The sequence below is a fragment of the Aulonocara stuartgranti genome (genome assembly GCF_965226115.1).
Source record: "Aulonocara stuartgranti genome assembly, chromosome: 3".
Classification (NCBI taxonomy): Eukaryota; Metazoa; Chordata; class Actinopteri; order Cichliformes; family Cichlidae; genus Aulonocara; species Aulonocara stuartgranti.
In genome coordinates, this window is record NC_138941.1 from 46502263 (window position 1) to 46513494 (window position 11232).

The window sequence follows — 11232 nt, forward strand, 5'->3', positions numbered from 1 at the left end:
CCCCCCCCCTCTGCACGTGCCTGGTACCAGGTCATTCATTTGTCATTATCTGGCCTAAATTCACTGCTTGATTAGAGCAAAGATTTAATGTTTAAAGCAGTGTGGGATTTTGTGGACGGATATCTCTATGCAATAGTAGTATAACCCCACCTCTCGCCGTATGACAGCTGGGATAGGCTCCAGCGACCCTGATGAGGATAAGTGGACAGAGCATGGGTGGATATGTAAAGCAGTATTAAAAACGAATGATAAAACTAATAACCTCTTAAAACATTCATTTAAATACTTGTTTTGACAAATTAGAAAAATCTGATGAAAATGAACGACTTCATTAACAAATTGTTAATTTTCCGTGACTGCTGTTGTTGCTCGTGACGGTTTTAGTGTTGCAGGCTTTAATAAACTGAATGACTGTCTCTCTCTGACCTTCCTCTCAGTTATGCGTTGATCCAAAGACCTGATGAAAACCAGATGACCGTTTGGCCCTGGGGTAGTTGGCCTCCATTTTATGTTTGGGATCATGTCGCACTTGCTCTGCATGTGGAAAACGGACAGGTACCCTCCTCTTCTTCCTCACTCTTCAGAGACACCTGAAACATTTTAGAAGAGGAACTGAGTTTTATTTTGCTTGTTTCATATCCTATAACTGCTGTCAGCTCCCCACTGAGATGCATTATCACCCCATCAAGAGAATCTGAAGCTTGTCTGCACTCTAAAAACTATTGTTTAAGCTCAACAAAAAAAATTAACGCAAGAGTTTCCATTACTCTTTTTGATTACGATAACTTATGTTGAAATTAGATTGAACCAACAAACTATATTGAGTTAGGGGAATTAACTTTTCCTCCATAATCAAAGGTGATTTTAATTACCATTTACGTAATATTTGGTAGCTTAAAAACATATTTTTAAGTTGTTTACTCATAAAAATTATGTTCCTCCAATTACTTTTTCCACATTATTTAAAATGATTTTTAAGTGTTATGTAATTAATTACAGCAATTACAAAAACAATTTTTTAAAGTTCATTATTTAAAATATTAAGTTGCTGATTTTCATCATTATTATCATCATTTTAGCTTTCTCTTATTTATTTTTTTTTTATTTTATTGTAATAGCTTTTAAGAAAGGAATTCATTCAACATTTTTTTTTTATCAAAAAACTTTTTTATTTTTTAACTGTAGGCATTTCAACACTTTGTATTTAAAAAGTGGAAATAAACCAGAAATTTAGATTTATACCATCACAGCCAAGTTATAGAATATGCCTTTATGTATTTAACACCACAGAAACAAATGTGTTCAATTGGTAAAAAATCTACTTAGAAAACATTTTGTTACAGTAATACTTCCATGCAAGTGTTCAGTAAATGTTAACTTTCAATGCCTACCAAACTTTACAAGATCTTGCATCTTTCTATTACACAATGCAGCAAACACCTTTAAGATCAATGTTACACATATAAGATTCCAAACAGTTAACAATTTTTGAAACAGAGTGAACATCTTTAACATAATGATGATTCCATCAAGGTCAAGGAACAGCTTCTGAACAACTTCAAAAGTATATTTCAGATCCTTGCATTAGCTCAGATTGAGAGCATATATTATGCCCATGAGCAAAACACAGCACCTTGGGAAATTCTGGCCCTCCATGATTTTTGTTTCCTCCACCACAATGGTTGCAGTCTTATGGTTAGATCCAGGGGTGTACCGGTCACTGATGCTGGCAGTTTTCATCACCTGCCTTTCAAGGTTGACCTTAAGTTCTTCGGTGTTAACTTAAGGCCAACCTTAAGTTAAGGAATTAATAGGTTAATTCACTAACCTATTTAAAAAAAAATAGGTTAGTGAATTATAGATTAGACTTTTATACTTATTGAAGCTTAATGAATTCAGATGATCAATGGAACACACACACACACACACACACACACACACACACACACACACACACACACACACACACACACACACACACACACAATGCTGAATGACTTACACCAAACTCCATGAAAAGGACCTCTTCCTTCTCTCCAAGGAAAGTGATAAGGCAGCAGATGGCTACTTCTCTGCGTGTTTCAATTGTATTGTGCTATTTAAGAAAAAATAAAATATGAGTATAAAATACATGGGTGACTCCTATGGAACACCAGGACTGCCAACAAAGTGCATTTCAAAGCTACCCAAAGTCTAAATAGTTGTCCTACCTCAAGAAGCATGTCCTTGATCTGCCTGATTCTCACTCCCTTAGCTCCTCCCCTTGATAAAATGACATCCATCAGTTTTGGGGTGCAATGGTCAAGTGTAGCCATTCAAGGCTTACAGTGGTTATTCTCTTGAACTCCTCCTTTATCTGTAGAACACGCAAACAGAAGAATTAAACCTTGCAGACTCTTAGCTATACTGCATTAATGAATGCTCTAATACATTATTTAAAGAGAATAGATGTGATCTAAGGCTACCCCAAGTTTTGAGGGAACCAAAACAATCGTGGTGAAGACAAAAGAGACTTCCGCACCATAACCGTGGTGTAATCTCTAATGTTTTAGCAACCCTGTTTTTGCAGAGGCTTCGAATTTACACATTGTTCACTCCCAGCCCATTTTGTAAAAAATGTGTCCCAACTTAACAAAGCACTAATGACCCTAGATTATCACACTATACTAACTGCTTACATAAAGTCTTAATGTTAAGTAGATTCACATAGCCTATGCCAGAATAATGCTATTGGAATGACATTAACAATATTTCACACAGTCTGATTTAAAAAAACAAACAAACAAAAAAAACAAAGATAGCTACAGCTCTTAAGATCAAGAACAATACTTACTTTAAGCTGTATCACAATACTAACCAAAATCAATGTAATATTACGTATAGGTCATGCAAGTTTTATAAAGATATAAAATAGGTGAGCCAGACGGAAAAAAGAAGCCTCTAGGTTATCCCTCTGACAAAACTATTCACAGTTTAAAGGCTTCTAATTTTGGTAAAAAGAAAAACAAAATCAGCCTATGATCGAAATTAGATTGCACTGTGTAGCAAGACTTTAACCATGCTTTTCCTAGCCACAGTTGCACTCTCTAGCTGAAGACTTTTGTCAAATGAAACTTTTTAAGTCTTATCCTCTCCTGTGCTAAAGTTTAGAATGGCTAGCATTAGCTACATGTGGTAGTGCAAAGTATTTCCTTATCTGTATGAGCATCACATCATACACAAATCCACTACAGGTGACTAGCACAAATGGTAAATGGCCTGTATTTATATAGTGCTTTACTCGTCCCTAATGACCCCAAAGCGCTTTACATATCCAGTCATCCACCCATTCACACACACATTCACACACTGGTGAGCTACAATGGCAAGCTACATTGTAGCCACAGCCACCCTGGGGCGCACTGACAGAGGCGAGGCTGCCGGACACTGGCGCCACCGGGCCCTCTGACCACCACCAGTAGGCAACGGATGAAGTGTCTTGCCCAAGGACACAACGACCGAGACTGTCCAAGCCGGGGCTCGAACCGGCAACCTTCCGATTACAAGGCGAACGCCCAACTCAAATGCTTTGCTTTGGTAGAACTGTTATTTGTAAATGAAATGTTACTTACCTTGAAATGTCTTTTACAAAAGCTTGCACCATGCAATGCAACATGTGTGAATTTGCCGGGGCTAGTTAAGTCAGTAGGGGAGGGAATTTGAAATCAGAAGTTACAGTGGAAAAAAATAAGTTATCTATTAAATTTCTTTAAGTAATTACAACTTGAATTTTATTTTGAACCCACTAACATTGGGATTTAATTTCAAATTTCAAATAAAATTAATTTAATGTAATTACCAACATTATTAATTCAACACAACCCAAAAAAATAAAGTTTGCAACTTAGAAGGTCTATCTTAATCAATAAATTAGAATTTTTATGTTGCAGCCATGGATTTAATCAAGTGGTGGTAAAAGGCCTGATGAATTACTTTTTAGAGTGTTGATAACAGAAGTTCTTTGGGATTACCTTTACAGGGAGTGCAGAATTATTAGGCAAATGAGTATTTTGTCCACTTCATCCTCTTCATGCATGTTGTCTTACTCCAAGCTGTATAGGCTCGAAAGCCTACTACCAATTAAGCATATTAGGTGATGTGCATCTCTGTAATGAGAAGGGGTGTGGTCTAATGACATCAACACCCTATATCAGGTGTGCATAATTATTAGGCAACGTCCTTTCCTTTGGCAAAATGGGTCAAAAGAAGGACTTGACAGGCTCAGAAAAGTCAAAAATAGTGAGATATCTTGCAGAGGGATGCAGCAGTCTCAAAATTGCAAAGCTTCTGAAGCGTGATCATCGAACAATCAAGCGTTTCGTTCAAAATAGTCAACAGGGTCGCAAGAAGCGTGTGGAAAAACCAAGGCGCCAAATAACTGCCCATGAACTGAGAAAAGTCAAGCGTGCAGCTGCCAAGATGCCACTTGCCACCAGTTTGGCCATATTTCAGAGCTGCAACATCACTGGAGTGCCCAAAAGCACAAGGTGTGCAATACTCAGAGACATGGCCAAGGTAAGAAAGGCTGAAAGACAACCACCACTGAACAAGACACACAAGCTGAAACGTCAAGACTGGGCCAAGAAATATCTCAAGACTGGTTTTTCTAAGGTTTTATGGACTGATGAAATGAGAGTGAGTCTTGATGGGCCAGATGGATGGGCCCATGGCTGGATTGGTAAAGGGCAGAGAGCTCCAGTCCGACTCAGACGCCAGCAAGGTGGAGGTGGAGTACTGGTTTGGGCTGGTATCATGAAAGATGAGCTTGTGGGGCCTTTTCGGGTTGAGGATGGAGTCAAGCTCAACTCCCAGTCCTACTGCCAGTTCCTGGAAGACACCTTCTTCAAGCAGTGGTACAGGAAGAAGTCTGCATCCTTCAAGAAAAACATGATTTTCATGCAGGACAATGCTCCATCACACGCGTCCAAGTACTCCACAGCGTGGCTGGCAAGAAAGGGTATAAAAGAAGAAAAACTAATGACATGGCCACCTTGTTCACCTGATCTGAACCCCATTGAGAACCTGTGGTCCATCATCAAATGTGAGATTTACAAGGAGGGAAAACAGTACAGCTCTCTGAACAGTGTCTGGGAGGCTGTGGTTGCTGCTGCACGCAATGTTGATGGTGAACAGATCAAAACACTGACAGAATCCATGGATGGCAGGCTTTTGAGTGTCCTTGCAAAGAAAGGTGGCTATATTGGTCGCTGATTTGTTTTTGTTTTGTTTTTGAATGTCAGAAATGTATATTTGTGAATGTGGAGATGTTATATTGGTTTCACTGGTAAAAATAAATAATTGAAATGGGTATATATTTGTTTTTTGTTAAGTTGCCTAATAATTATGCACAGTAATAGTCACCTGCACACACAGATATCCCCCTAAAATAGCTAAAACTAAAAACAAACTAAAAACTACTTCCAAAAACATTCAGCTTTGATATTAATGAGTTTTTTGGGTTCATTGAGAACATGGTTGTTGTTCAATAATAAAATTATTCCTCAAAAATACAACTTGCCTAATATTTCTGCACTCCCTGTAATATTTTAAGCAGATGCAGATAAATAAATGTAGTCCCAGGTGTAGAGTGCACTGGTTGCAGAAGAGAGAAGGATGCGACACCGAGGATGTGGACAAGTGGGTGAAGAATTTGTCTGACACACAGCTCACCCAAACAGAGAAAAATATCCTTGATAAAGGGTTGAATTTTGCTGTCACACTGAGACAAATCCTGCTAGTGGAGCTGATCACAGCCACAGAAACAGCAATTCATAACAACAATATTGCAGAAGTGGAAGCAGAGCAACTACGGACGAATGTTTCGGCCTGTCTCAGCAATGCAAAGCCCCCAGCATCCAACACCACCATGGAGGAGAGGAAGGCACTCACATCACTACGTAATAACAACAATATTATCATCCTTCCGGCAGACAAGGGTAGGTGCACAGTACTGCTAAACCAGAAAGACTATCATGAGAAAATTTTGTCACTGCTCAGTGACGAAAATACTTATGAGCCCCTGAAATGAGAGCCATGAAGTGGTTACAGGAAGAGGGTGATAGACTGTCTGAAGCAGTTAGAACACGACAAGGCTATTGACTGGACCTCATACCACAGGCTGTACCCAGAGGAATCTACACCAAGTCTGTATGGTTTACCGAAAATACATAAACAGGGTGCACCTTTAAGACTGATTGTCTGTATGATCAGCTTGGTCACCTATAACACCTCTAAGTTTCTGGCTTCGATCCTCAACCCGCTGGTGGGCAGCTCTGAACACCACATCCAGAGAAGGTGAGAGATGTCATTATGGAGGCAGATTAAACCAACAGCAACAGGACCACTCTCAGCATCGACCAGGTGTGTTTGAACTATGTCTTCATTCCACCTGTTTCTCAAACAAGGGTCAGTACTACAGGCAGAAACATGGGTGTGCCATGGGCTCCCCAGTTTCATCCATCGTGGTCAATTTGTACATGGAAGGAGTGGAAAAGAGGGCTTTGCTGTCCTACCCTGGCACACCACCAAGCCATTGGTTCAGGTATGTGGATGACACCTGGGTGAAAATAAAATCTCAGGACGTACCACATTTCACGGATCACATTAACTCGATGAACCGACACATCAAATTCACCAGGGAGGATATGAAAAGTGACAGGTTAGCCTTCTTAGACTGTGAGATTTCCATCAGTAATGGGGGACATCTAAAAGCTGACGTGTACCGTAAACCTACGCATACGGATCAGTATTTAAGGTTTGACTCTCATCATCTGTCATAAAGGCCAGGAGGTCAGTACATGAAAATGGACCCAGATGCAGCGCTTACTAGGGTTTCTTTAGGCACCAGTGTGTTTATTCAATAACACAAAAATACATGTTCCATGAAAAACCAGCAATCACCTACAACGAGAAAGATTCTGAGGACGAAGGAATCACAGGGGTGAAGGTACTGTAATAGAGAAAGAGACTGAGTAGAGTAAAGACAGATATGAGGGAGGGAAAACTACAACTGACTGGTTAAGTCTTACTTGTAGGCAGAGGCGAGAGACTCTGGGGGAGGGGGTGAAGGGCCGAGTGAGTGAATGAGGTGGGGGAGAGGTCCTGAGTTCCAGTGATTCCAGAGAGAATGTGATCGGCTCATTTCTACTAAACAACAACAAAGAAAGGTAAGTACGCAACAGAGTCATAAGGCAAAGGTTCTTTTTCGAGTCCTGGTAACCACCATAGGGTAGCTGACGGACTGGAGAGGAACTGATGGAGACGGAGCTTGGAAAGAAAAGCGTCTGGACTTCTTTAAGAAGACGTTTCATCTGAGAAGCTTCTTTAGTTCTAGGGTCAAATGGTGGAGAGTCCCAGATTTAAGCTCTGTGGGAGTGTTGATCAGTGGTAATTTGCATATTAATGAACATAAACTGATCTCCCAGCACACTGTGAGTCACCTGGTGATGACAAAACGTTTCTCCCACTGAAAATGTCCAGATGAACAGAATCAACTTTTTGAGAATCTGCTATTTAACATTTCAATTTGTAGGAAAATAGCACAAACTGAAAACATAACGTCTGGCCTCTTTTGATGAACATACATGATAAGTAATAAAAACAGTTTCTCTAAATGAAGTAATAGTTTATATATTTGCAACAACAGATTACTACATGTCTTTCATGTTTTTGTCTTTTCCTTTTTAAGATGCTGAAGTTTGATGTTGATCGACTGAGTGCAAACCTCACATTCTGTGATCAGGACAATGTGAAAATCCCTCTTAAATTCAGCTTTGATCGTTTTGAGGATGCTAAAAATGTGGTGAGACATTTGTGGCCCAAATCCACCCCGCTGAAGAGGGAGCCTTCGATCTGGGATTTCACAGGTAATATAATCTGCAATTAAAACTCACATTTCTTCTGCCAGTGTGGGTGGAGTCAGCTTTAGGTGGACATTAGGACAAGTACAGGTTTTGATAAATGACTGCTGGCTCCATATTTCAGCTCCAGAGATTGCTGCTTGCTTAAAACATAACTTAAATGTAGTGATGAATTATCTGACCCTAACTTTAATAATGACATTTTTTTCACAAAGATGGACCTTTGTACTTGCCACCTGTGATGACTTAGACCTCAGAGGGCAAAAACCCAAGATCATGGGGCAACATTTGCTTTGCTTTCAGACAAACATAAGGATCCAAGCACAGAGCCAGACACAGGAAGACTTCACAGCAGTTATTTGCAGTAGAGAGTTGTCTTGGTGCTCATCAACAGTTTCCTTTCAGTTTGCCAGTCTTACTATAATAGCAACACTGTACTGGAAGGATGCTCTGTCACTCCTCCAGCTGGTCATTACAAGGACCTACAGTAGACGTGACAGAGGTGGTGGACAGAAGAACAAGTGTTATTGGAGGCGAGTAGATTGAATTCGACAGGTTGAATTATAGTTTCATTCACAGGCTTCCTCTTGAAGGTGTCTGCAAACCTATAACCACGAGCTGATCAAAACTTGTAGAGTTGGGGCTCTGAGCATCTGAGCATCTCTTCTGGCTCTTGGAGGAGGCGGACGCATCTCTCCCTCTCCCTCCCTTATCTTTCCTGCTTCGCTTCTATGTCCTCGTCTAGTCTTGTCTAACCCTAACCCTCAGAGAGCCTCTGTGTCTCGGTCTTGTTCTCTAACTCCTAAAGAATTATGGATTTGATCAACTGGTAACGTAATGCAATTGACACTCTCTCCTGGGTTTGGGAGAGCCTGAGTGTCCTGGAGGGACGTTCCCTGCCGGACACACGATGGACGGGTGGCAGAAGTGGCGCATCGTGTGTCTGGTGGGACTGTCTATCGAGGACATCGATATATAATGGGGTTCCTGCTGATCAGAGCTGGCTCGGCCCTGGCTTATTGGTAAAAGAAGAAAGCGGTGACAGGTGTTCAAAACCCCACAAGGCTAGCTGCTATGATCGAAGGGCTGGGACGAGCTGTGAGTACTTAGACTGTTAGAATGCAAGAAAGATCTTGGAGAAGCTCACGGCTATCATCATCTCAATCAATCAATCAATCAATCAATCACCTCTGGTCACCATAAGCATTTTGCACTGCTCCTCGGGCTGAAGGATTCTTAAAATTTCAGAAGCACAAACCTACAACACAGGAACAATTCAAAGTGTTTATTTACAGCAACAGAGCTCAATAACTGCAGTATTTTCACCTGAGCAGGTTTCATGGAGGAGCCCACAGGCAGGAGAGTAATGGGAAAGTTTAAGGTCCAAATGCCATCATATCTAAACTGCGATGATCCCACGAGCAGCAGGAAACACACTGTGGGAATCGAAAATAAGGAGACCAGAAGGGTCAGCCTGAGCCTAGAAAGATGACTCTAAGTCTTCTCCTCTCTATTTCAGCTGAACAACCAAACAACGATCCACTGACAAAGGCAGAGGAGGATTCAATGGAGTTTGAAAACTCCCAGCAGTGAAGTGGCAGCCTCAGTCTTCACCCCCCAGGCTCATCTATGTTCTTTAGATTAGAATAGAATAGAATGTTTTTTTATTGTCACCAGCATCTCCTCCTCAGTGCAAACATGTGGGAAAAGAAAGGTGGGTGAGGTGCAGTTCTGCAGCACTATATACACATGAACAGTAGTCAAAATACCTAATGTACAAATATACAAATCCAGTCAAGAAAAATAAATAAATAGAGTTTTGTATTTACAGTTTGGGTTATTGCACAGTGGTGATGGGTCTTTGGATTGGGAGGGTGTAATGGTGTCGTCAGTGCATGTGTGAGATCAGAGTGATGCATAATTTTATATTGTTGTTAATAATAAATTAATTAAAGCAACAAAACAACCTGAAGAGCCGGTTGGGAGCTGGTTGGGGGTCGAAAGAGCCGGCTCTTTTTAGTGAGCCGAGCCGAAAGAGCCAGTTCTCTAAAAAGAGCCGGAAATCCCATCACTAAAAGTCATACTTCAAGTTACTGCTGCCAAAGGTGGTTTTACTACTGTATCAAAGGGTTTATTTAGTATATCACACAGATTAGGTTTTGTGAAATAAACGATCATACAGTGTAATATGTCGTGTTAATCTTAAGACCTCAATGTTTTTTAATGTCCTGATATATTAATTTTTAGAATTAACAGATGGTGTGTTTTGTTTTTAAGACTGTAGTTTCATAAGTGCACAGATCCACTGAAGGGGTTAAACCAGTTGATCAAACAGTGATTTGTATTGACATCATCGCCATTGATTATATGTAGCTGAGAGAAATCAGTTACCATCCTCATCCTTGTAGTAATAAAAGAAAACATTGTAGAAAGATCTGACTTTTAAGTGTAACTGTTCAAACCCTGTAAAATAAACCCTGTTAAAAAATTCAGATTTGTGTATCATGCGTAGCAATGAATTTCTTGTTGCTTTTCTTTGCTATTGCCCTCCTGCACTGGCTTCACTTTTCACCTCTTTTATGCATCGATATATTGTCTGTGTACAACACATGTTCTGTCCTTGCTTTTGTTGAAATACAAGGTTGAAAACAACAAGGTTGCAACAAAATGACAGTGGAGATAAAAAGCTTTCAGCCCCTGTAAGGCTACAGCTGTGGTGACATCAGTGCTTTATATTCAGTGTGAAAGCAGCCTCAGTGAAACCAAAGCCAAGGATCCTGGCAGAAAACGGTGCAGTGTTTCCTCTTGGATAAGAGACCTAAAGGAGATTGCTTTGCTGTCAGCATGAACCTACTTTCCATCATATGAAAGACATCTCACAAAATCACTTCACAGGTCCTGAGGTGACTTTGTCGGCACCCTTGAATGTTTCTTTTTGTTTCTTGCCGAGTCAAGATTCAGAGCCTTTCAAGTCCGAGGAGGTTTTTCTGTAAAGGGGGAAAGGACCAGTTGACAGAGTATATCTTTCGAGATCAGCAAGTTCATGTGACTTTCTGTGGCGTGTGTGTCGGAGCCAGAAAAGGAAAGTAAATTACTTCACTCACAGGCTGCAGGTCAAACTAGCACTGAAACATTAAAAAACACTTCCAGACCACAAGAGCCTTGTGGACTTCTAGGAAAGAAGAGGCTACTAACATAAAGCCTGTGTTACTGCTTATTTCACACACTAGCGTATGTTTTACTGGAAAATGACTTCTCTTTGGGAGTAATAACTAAAATTGAACGTGCCTTTTTGGTCATTATTACACTTTTTTGTCCTTCTATTGAAAAGAAA

The 11232-nt window shown here is 40.4% G+C and overlaps 1 long non-coding RNA gene across 1 annotated transcript; it reads right to left on the minus strand.

Annotated features, from left to right (window-relative positions):
- Positions 1–1531: 1531 nt before the first annotated feature.
- LOC309697426 lies at positions 1532–2373 on the minus strand. Its single transcript, XR_014273825.1, has 3 exons — positions 2211–2373; positions 2003–2095; positions 1532–1828 (listed from the first exon to the last, which is right to left on the minus strand). It is a non-coding gene; the product is annotated as an uncharacterized lncRNA (long non-coding RNA).
- Positions 2374–11232: the final 8859 nt, after the last annotated feature.